This window comes from Solea senegalensis, unplaced genomic scaffold (genome assembly GCF_019176455.1).
Source record: "Solea senegalensis isolate Sse05_10M unplaced genomic scaffold, IFAPA_SoseM_1 scf7180000017565, whole genome shotgun sequence".
Classification (NCBI taxonomy): Eukaryota; Metazoa; Chordata; class Actinopteri; order Pleuronectiformes; family Soleidae; genus Solea; species Solea senegalensis.
In genome coordinates, this window is record NW_025322454.1 from 1 (window position 1) to 9,459 (window position 9,459).

General features: G+C 45.5%; 11 non-coding genes across 11 annotated transcripts; 7 read left to right on the top strand and 4 right to left on the bottom strand.

Annotated features, from left to right (window-relative positions):
• The first annotated feature begins 666 nt into the window (after positions 1–666).
• trnap-agg lies at positions 667–738 on the top strand. Its single transcript has one exon. It is a non-coding gene; the product is annotated as a tRNA-Pro (tRNA).
• Positions 739–1,406: 668 nt separating this feature from the next.
• On the top strand, positions 1,407–1,478 carry trnap-ugg. Its single transcript has one exon. It is a non-coding gene; the product is annotated as a tRNA-Pro (tRNA).
• Positions 1,479–1,854: 376 nt separating this feature from the next.
• Positions 1,855–1,937, bottom strand: trnal-cag. The gene has a single exon. It is a non-coding gene; the product is annotated as a tRNA-Leu (tRNA).
• An 867-nt stretch (positions 1,938–2,804) lies between these two features.
• trnap-agg lies at positions 2,805–2,876 on the top strand. Its single transcript has one exon. It is a non-coding gene; the product is annotated as a tRNA-Pro (tRNA).
• A 668-nt stretch (positions 2,877–3,544) lies between these two features.
• trnap-ugg lies at positions 3,545–3,616 on the top strand. The gene has a single exon. It is a non-coding gene; the product is annotated as a tRNA-Pro (tRNA).
• A 367-nt stretch (positions 3,617–3,983) lies between these two features.
• On the bottom strand, positions 3,984–4,066 carry trnal-cag. The gene has a single exon. It is a non-coding gene; the product is annotated as a tRNA-Leu (tRNA).
• A 1,675-nt stretch (positions 4,067–5,741) lies between these two features.
• Positions 5,742–5,813, top strand: trnap-agg. Its single transcript has one exon. It is a non-coding gene; the product is annotated as a tRNA-Pro (tRNA).
• Positions 5,814–6,484: 671 nt separating this feature from the next.
• trnap-ugg lies at positions 6,485–6,556 on the top strand. Its single transcript has one exon. It is a non-coding gene; the product is annotated as a tRNA-Pro (tRNA).
• Positions 6,557–6,932: 376 nt separating this feature from the next.
• trnal-cag lies at positions 6,933–7,015 on the bottom strand. Its single transcript has one exon. It is a non-coding gene; the product is annotated as a tRNA-Leu (tRNA).
• Positions 7,016–8,308: 1,293 nt separating this feature from the next.
• trnaq-cug lies at positions 8,309–8,380 on the bottom strand. Its single transcript has one exon. It is a non-coding gene; the product is annotated as a tRNA-Gln (tRNA).
• A 699-nt stretch (positions 8,381–9,079) lies between these two features.
• Positions 9,080–9,151, top strand: trnap-agg. The gene has a single exon. It is a non-coding gene; the product is annotated as a tRNA-Pro (tRNA).
• Positions 9,152–9,459: the final 308 nt, after the last annotated feature.

Sequence of the window (9,459 nt, forward strand, 5' to 3'; positions counted from 1 at the left end):
CTGGGAACCACTGGGAACCACTGGGAACCACTGGGAACCCACCTGTGCAGTTGAAATATTTTTAAAGTGTATAGAGTCAGGAAGGCCCTGCATTCAGGTGACAGTCTTTCCCTGAAGTTGTGGGTGAGAATCCTGCGTCTCTCAATAAAACTTTTCATCTGGATTGTGGTCTGGGCTGTTACAGAATACATCATACCACTCTGGTCAGAAGCTGGATTTTTACACTTATTCTGTGAGGTGTCTCTCAGGTGACCCCAACAACGGTCATTCCCAACTTGACTCAGGTGAAACTAACTACCCGGAAGTGGGTCAGAGTGTGAACGACCTGCGTTGTTCAATGTAACGTTTTCTTTACATGTATCCAGCTTACAGAGGCTAAATACCTGGATTTCTTTTTTTTATCCACAAGACAGTCAGAAGTGAAGAAGCCTCGTGGATGAGCGTTAAAACATCTTCAACCTAACTCCAGCAAGTCTTGTTGTCCACAGCAAACTCCTGACAATGATCTGGATGTCTAAGCACCTTCACAGACAGAACATAAAACATAGTCCAACAGTATCTTTTCCCAATTTCCCTTGTCTTTTTAACTTAATCTGGTGATATTGTAATAGTTCTCACATACAATCTGTAACAGGAGACCTACATATAAAATGGCTCAAGGTTCGTGGCTCGTTGGTCTAGGGGTATGATTCTCGCTTAGGGTGCGAGAGGTCCCGGGTTCAAATCCCGGACGAGCCCTATACAGCCCCCGTTCTTCTGTCAGGACGTCACGCTTACCTGCAACTTCTGCTTTGCAATAGCAGTCGAAGGTCCTGGGTTGAAATCTCAGATAAGCCTTTCACACAGCAGTGTTTCAACCATGAAGTTTGTCCTTGCCAAATGTACTGAATGACTCACACAGTCGAGCCCTATCTCAACTATAAATTCTGTTCTTACTAATGCGAGTTGTTTGTGAGTGTGGTGGTGTTGCACATTTAAAGTGGCAAACTCTATGAACCTGTCAACCATGATCAATAGGGATTTTGAATGAAAGTGAAGACTATTGAGAAATAAAGAGATTGGAAGGAGAGACCTACTTGACTCACCTTTATACAAAGAAAAGGAATCCTAAAACATGTTATCTTATCGTAATCTTAGGCCTTAGCAGACATGCTTCCCTTGAGAAATGAGTACATTTTGTTGGTCTTATTCTCTGGCTGAAAGAGGTCCCACATTCAAAATCCCACACAAAACATCCACTGAACTATTGCAAGCATAAAGCCTCATCAATGTAAGTCCTTTGTGAGTGAGGTGGAATTGCGGGTTTGCAGATGTAGACTCAAAAGCTCTGTGACCCATTCTTGATGAGTATTTCTCACATAAAATCTGTAACACGACACCTACATAGAATATTTCCCCTCTATAGAGGCTCGTTGGTCTAGGGGTATGATTCTCGCTTTGGGTGCGAGAGGTCCCGGGTTCAAATCCCGGACGAGCCCTCTGCAGGTGTGGTCCAATTATAACGTTTGAGATGTGGGAGTTCCCTGTTTCCTGGGACTTGCGCTACGATTCTTGCAGAAAGGCCTTTCACACAGCACTGTTTCAACCATGAAACCAGTCAAGTCTTTGCCAAGTGTAGTGAATGTGACCAAGCTGGAATCTCGCATGCTTAAAGAGTCGTTTAATTTGCGCACGCACACCGAATGCAGGGAATCCAAGGAGCAGTGGGCACCACCTGAGTACACCAAGGGAGCAATGGCTGTGAATGGGGGCAAGTAGTTTGCTATGGGCTAGGCCAATTGTTGACGTGTCTAGGGATTTGAACGCCCAACTGTTCTGTTATGAGGCAAAGTCCGGCTGCCCCAAAAGTTATCCTGTCAGAAGTGGGATTCGAACCCACGCCTCCATGGGAGACTGCGACCTGAACGCAGCGCCTTGGACCGCTCGGCCATCCTGACTTGGCGGGTAGCTGTGACTTGTCCAGACCGGGCTGCCCATTTGCATCTGAAGAACAAAAGATACTCTGTTGATGACGAGAATGTCCACATTCTGGCCAAGGGGGACATATGGTTTGAAAGGGGAATGAAATAACCTTATTTTTTTAGCCTAGAAAACCATCACACAACAGAGAAGGTGGCCTAAGACACCAACTATTAGTCACCTACAATGCTGCCCTTAGCTCTTTTCCATTAGGGGTCAACAAGCAAACCACTGACAAACAAAGGTGAACTCCAACACACATTAGCAGAGTGGGTCTCTTGGATGAGAGGTGAAATATCTTCAACTTACCTCAAGCAAGACCACTTGATAAAAAGAAAATGAATGCAATGGCCGTGAAAGGTCCTGGGTTCAAATCCCAGAAAAGCCTTTCACACAGCAATGTTTCAACCATGAAGTTTGTCCTTGCCAAATCTAACAGCCGTGGTAACGCAAGTTTGAAGAGGGTGGAGTTTAGTAGTTTAATTTGCGCACACACACCAGTGAGCAAACACATCCAATGCACGTTTTCTTTACATGTATCCAGCTTACAGAGGCTAAATACCTGGATTTCTTTTTTTTATCCACAAGACAGTCAGAAGTGAAGAAGCCTCGTGGATGAGCGTTAAAACATCTTCAACCTAACTCCAGCAAGTCTTGTTGTCCACAGCAAACTCCTGACAATGATCTGGATGTCTAAGAACCTTCACAGACAGAACATAAAACATAGTCCAACAGTATCTTTTCCCAATTTCCCTTGTCTTTTTAACTTAATCTGGTGATATTGTAATAGTTCTCACATACAATCTGTAACAGGACACCTACATAGAAAATGGCGCAAGGTTCGTGGCTCGTTGGTCTAGGGGTATGATTCTCGCTTAGGGTGCGAGAGGTCCCGGGTTCAAATCCCGGACGAGCCCTATACAGCCCCCGTTCTTCTGTCAGGACGTCACGCTTACCTGCAACTTCTGCTTTGCAATAGCAGTCGAAGGTCCTGGGTTGAAATCTCAGATAAGCCTTTCACACAGCAGTGTTTCAACCATGAAGTTTGTCCTTGCCAAATGTACTGAATGACTCACACAGTCGAGCCCTATCTCAACTATAAATTCTGTTCTTACTAATGCGAGTTGTTTGTGAGTGTGGTGGTGTTGCACATTTAAAGTGGCAAACTCTATGAACCTGTCAACCATGATCAATAGGGATTTTGAATGAAAGTGAAGACTATTGAGAAATAAAGAGATTGGAAGGAGAGACCTACTTGACTCACCTTTATACAAAGAAAAGGAATCCTAAAACATGTTATCTTATCGTAATCTTAGGCCTTAGCAGACATGCTTCCCTGGAGAAATGAGTACATTTTGTTGGTCTTATTCTCTGGCTGAAAGAGGTCCCACATTCAAAATCCCACACAAAACATCCACTGAACTATTGCAAGCATAAAGCCTCATCAATGTAAGTCCTTTGTGAGTGAGGTGGAATTGCGGGTTTGCAGATGTAGACTCAAAAGCTCTGTGACCCATTCTTGATGAGTATTTCTCACATAAAATCTGTAACACGACACCTACATAGAATATTTCCCCTCTATAGAGGCTCGTTGGTCTAGGGGTATGATTCTCGCTTTGGGTGCGAGAGGTCCCGGGTTCAAATCCCGGACGAGCCCTCTGCAGGTGTGGTCCAATTATAACGTTTGAGATGTGGGAGTTCCCTGTTTCCTGGGACTTGCGCTACGATTCTTGCAGAAAGGCCTTTCACACAGCACTGTTTCAACCATGAAACCAGTCAAGTCTTTGCCAAGTGTAGTGAATGTGACCAAGCTGGAATCTCGCATGCTTAAAGAGTCGTTTAATTTGCGCAAATGCAGGGAATCCAAGGAGCAGTGGGCACCACCTGAGTACACCAAGGGAGCAATGGCTGTGAATGGGGGCAAGTAGTTTGCTATGGGCTAGGCCAATTGTTGACGTGTCTAGGGATTTGAACGCCCAACTGTTCTGTTATGAGGCAAAGTCCGGCTGCCCCAAAAGTTATCCTGTCAGAAGTGGGATTCGAACCCACGCCTCCATGGGAGACTGCGACCTGAACGCAGCGCCTTGGACCGCTCGGCCATCCTGACTTGGCGGGTAGCTGTGACTTGTCCAGACCGGGCTGCCCATTTGCATCTGAAGAACAAAAGATACTCTGTTGATGACGAGAATGTCCACATTCTGGCCAAGGGGGACATATGGTTTGAAAGGGGAATGAAATAACCTTATTTTTTTAGCCTAGAAAACCATCACACAACAGAGAAGGTGGCCTAAGACACCAACTATTAGTCACCTACAATGCTGCCCTTAGCTCTTTTCCATTAGGGGTCAACAAGCAAACCACTGACAAACAAAGGTGAACTCCAACACACATTAGCAGAGTGGGTCTCTTGGATGAGAGGTGAAATATCTTCAACTTACCTCAAGCAAGACCACTTGATAAAAAGAAAATGAATGCAATGGCCGTGAAAAGTCCTGGGTTCAAATCCCAGAAAAGCCTTTCACACAATAATGTTTCAACCATGAAGTTTGTCCTTGCCAAATCTAACAGCCGTGGTAACGCAAGTTTGAAGAGGGTGGAGTTTAGTAGTTTAATTTGGGCACACACACCAGTGAGCAAACACATCCAATGCAAGCCAAGGACACTGGGCCTGCCTACGCCAAGGGAGCAATGGGTGTGAATGGGCGCGAGTTGTTTGCTATGGGGTATGCCAGTCCTTGACGTGTCCAGGGATTTGAACCACCAACTGTTCTGTTACTAGCCAAATGGTACTCCAGATAGTACAGCAGGTGAGGCGCAACAGAGGCAGACAGTCTTTAGTCAGCTTCCCCACCCCATTATACCAAAGGGGGCACTGAAGAAGGATCTGTTGGGAAGCTTTCTGACTTCTGAGCTGATCACAGCAACATGACAAACTTGCAGTCTTTTTCCAAGCTGTGCCACATTTCATTCTTCATCAATTTGGCTAGCGTAAATACCAAAAAGACAGGTTCCACCGAGATTTGAACTCGGATTGCTGGATTCAGAGTCCAGAGTGCTAACCATTACAACGTGGAACCACTGGGTGCCACTGGGTGCCACTGGGTGCCACTGGGAACCACTGGGAACCACTGGGAACCACTGGGAACCACTGGGAACCCACCTGTGCAGTTGAAATGTTTTTAAAGTGTATAGAGTCAGGAAGGCCCTGCATTCAGGTGACAGTCTTTCCCTGAAGTTGTGGGTGAGAATCCTGCGTCTCTCAATAAAACTTTTCATCTCGATTGTGGTCTGGGCTGTTACAGAATACATCATACCACTCTGGTCAGAAGCTGGATTTTTACACTTATTCTGTGAGGTGTCTCTCAGGTGACCCCAACAACGGTCATTCCCAACTTGACTCAGGTGAAACTAACTACCCGGAAGTGGGTCAGAGTGTGAACGACCTGCGTTGTTCAATGTAACGTTTTCTTTACATGTATCCAGCTTACAGAGGCTAAATACCTGGATTTTTTTTTTATCCACAAGACAGTCAGAAGTGAAGAAGCCTCGTGGATGAGCGTTAAAACATCTTCAACCTAACTCCAGCAAGTCTTGTTGTCCACAGCAAACTCCTGACAATGATCTGGATGTCTAAGAACCTTCACAGACAGAACATAAAACATAGTCCAACAGTATCTTTTCCCAATTTCCCTTGTCTTTTTAACTTAATCTGGTGATATTGTAATAGTTCTCACATACAATCTGTAACAGGAGACCTACATATAAAATGGCGCAAGGTTCGTGGCTCGTTGGTCTAGGGGTATGATTCTCGCTTAGGGTGCGAGAGGTCCCGGGTTCAAATCCCGGACGAGCCCTATACAGCCCCCGTTCCTCTGTCAGGACGTCACGCTTACCTGCAACTTCTGCTTTGCAATAGCAGTCGAAGGTCCTGGGTTGAAATTTCAGATAAGCTTTTCACACAGCAGTGTTTCAACCATGAAGTTTGTCCTTGCCAAATGTACTGAATGACTCACACAGTCGAGCCCTATCTCAACTATAAATTCTGTTCTTACTAATGCGAGTTGTTTGTGACTGTGGTGGTATTGCACATTTAAAGTGGCAAACTCTATGAACCTGTCAACCATGATCAATAGGGATTTTGAATGAAAGTGAAGACTATTGAGAAATAAAGAGATTGGAAGGAGAGACCTACTTGACTCACCTTTATACAAAGAAAAGGAATCCTAAAACATGTTATCTTATCGTAATCTTAGGCCTTAGCAGACATGCTTCCCTGGAGAAATGAGTACATTTTGTTGGTCTTATTCTCACTTTGGCTGAAAGAGGTCCCACATTCAAAATCCCACACAAAACATCCACTGAACTATTGCAAGCATAAAGCCTCATCAATGTAAGTCCTTTGTGAGTGAGGTGGAATTGCGGTTTGCAGATGTAGACTCAAAAGCTCTGTGACCCATTCTTGATGAGTATTTCTCACATAAAATCTGTAACACGACACCTACATAGAATATTTCCCCTCTATAGAGGCTCGTTGGTCTAGGGGTATGATTCTCGCTTTGGGTGCGAGAGGTCCCGGGTTCAAATCCCGGACGAGCCCTCTGCAGGTGTGGTCCAATTATAACGTTTGAGATGTGGGAGTTCCCTGTTTCCTGGGACTTGCGCTACGATTCTTGCAGAAAGGCCTTTCACACAGCACTGTTTCAACCATGAAACCAGTCAAGTCTTTGCCAAGTGTAGTGAATGTGACCAAGCTGGAATCTCGCATGCTTAAAGAGTCGTTTAATTTGCGCACGCACACCGAATGCAGGGAATCCAAGGAGCAGTGGGCACCACCTGAGTACACCAAGGGAGCAATGGCTGTGAATGGGGGCAAGTAGTTTGCTATGGGCTAGGCCAATTGTTGACGTGTCTAGGGATTTGAACGCCCAACTGTTCTGTTATGAGGCAAAGTCCGGCTGCCCCAAAAGTTATCCTGTCAGAAGTGGGATTCGAACCCACGCCTCCATGGGAGACTGCGACCTGAACGCAGCGCCTTGGACCGCTCGGCCATCCTGACTTGGCGGGTAGCTGTGACTTGTCCAGACCGGGCTGCCCATTTGCATCTGAAGAACAAAAGATACTCTGTTGATGACGAGAATGTCCACATTCTGGCCAAGGGGGACATATGGTTTGAAAGGGGAATGAAATAACCTTATTTTTTTAGCCTAGAAACCCATCACACAACAGAGAAGGTGGCCTAAGACACCAACTATTAGTCACCTACAATGCTGCCCTTAGCTCTTTTCCATTAGGGGTCAACAAGCAAACCACTGACAAACAAAGGTGAACTCCAACACACATTAGCAGAGTGGGTCTCTTGGATGAGAGGTGAAATATCTTCAACTTACCTCAAGCAAGACCACTTGATAAAAAGAAAATGAATGCAATGGCCGTGAAAAGTCCTGGGTTCAAATCCCAGAAAAGCCTTTCACACAATAATGTTTCAACCATGAAGTTTGTCCTTGCCAAATCTAACAGCCGTGGTAACGCAAGTTTGAAGAGGGTGGAGTTTAGTAGTTTAATTTGCGCTGTGACGACCCCGAGTGGCCGGGGTTGTGTAGGTGTGTCTCTCTCCCTTTCTCTTTGTTTCACACAGGCAATCAGGCAGGCAATCAAGCCTATGCATCACAGGTGTGTGCAGTTACTACGGAGGCGGGGCTGTGCCTTAAAAGCCCAACAGTCCAGCCGTGCTGGCTCTCTCACCATTTCCAGCCTGGCGTCCTGCAGCTCACATTGTTTTGTTCTTAGTTTCACATCCTACACTCACACACATCCATACACCTGCATTTACAACTGATTCACCTGATTACAGATATAGGTTATGTTTGGTTTAGCTTGTTATGTTGATTATAAATAAATGTTAAATTGCCAGCATCTCTCTTGTAGCTGTTTTGTCAAGTCATCTGAGCCAGTCTTGACAGCGCACACACACCAGTGAGCAAACACATCCAATGCAAGCCAAGGACACTGGGCCTGCCTACGCCAAGGGAGCAATGGGTGTGAATGGGCGCGAGTTGTTTGCTATGGGGTATGCCAGTCCTTGACGTGTCCAGGGATTTGAACCACCAACTGTTCTGTTACTAGCCAAATGGTACTCCAGATAGTACAGCAGGTGAGGCGCAACAGAGGCAGACAGTCTTTAGTCAGCTTCCCCACCCCATTATACCAAAGGGGGCACTGAAGAAGGATCTGTTGGGAAGCTTTCTGACTTCTGAGCTGATCACAGCAACATGACAAACTTGCAGTCTTTTTCCAAGCTGTGCCACATTTCATTCTTCATCAATTTGGCTAGCGTAAATACCAAAAAGACAGGTTCCACCGAGATTTGAACTCGGATTGCTGGATTCAGAGTCCAGAGTGCTAACCATTACACTATGGAACCACTATGGAACCACTGCCACTGGGAACCACTGGGATGGGAACCACTATGGGAACCACTGGGAACCACTGGGAACCCACCTGTGCAGTTGAAATGTTTTTAAAGTGTATAGAGTCAGGAAGGCCCTGCATTCAGGTGACAGTCTTTCCCTGAAGTTGTGGGTGAGAATCCTGCGTCTCTCAATAAAACTTTTCATCTGGATTGTGGTCTGGGCTGTTACAGAATACATCATACCACTCTGGTCAGAAGCTGGATTTTTACACTTATTCTGTGAGGTGTCTCTCAGGTGACCCCAACAACGGTCATTCCCAACTTGACTCAGGTGAAACTAACTACCCGGAAGTGGGTCAGAGTGTGAACGACCTGCGTTGTTCAATGTAACGTTTTCTTTACATGTATCCAGCTTACAGAGGCTAAATACCTGGATTTTTTTTTTATCCACAAGACAGTCAGAAGTGAAGAAGCCTCGTGGATGAGCGTTAAAACATCTTCAACCTAACTCCAGCAAGTCTTGTTGTCCACAGCAAACTCCTGACAATGATCTGGATGTCTAAGAACCTTCACAGACAGAACATAAAACATAGTCCAACAGTATCTTTTCCCAATTTCCCTTGTCTTTTTAACTTAATCTGGTGATATTGTAATAGTTCTCACATACAATCTGTAACAGGAGACCTACATATAAAATGGTGCAAGCTTCGTGGCTCGTTGGTCTAGGGGTATGATTCTCGCTTAGGGTGCGAGAGGTCCCGGGTTCAAATCCCGGACGAGCCCTATACAGCCCCCGTTCTTCTGTCAGGACGTCACGCTTACCTGCAACTTCTGCTCTGTTGGCTTTGCAATAGCAGCCGAAGGTCCTGGGTTGAAATCTCAGATAAGCCTTTCACACAGCAGTGTTTCAACCATGAAGTTTGTCCTTGCCAAATGTACTGAATGACTCACACAGTCGAGCCCTATCTCAACTATAAATTCTGTTCTTACTAATGCGAGTTGTTTGTGACTGTGGTGGTATTGCACATTTAAAGTGGCAAACTCTATGAACCTGTCAACCATGATCAATAGGGATTTTGAATGAAAGTGAA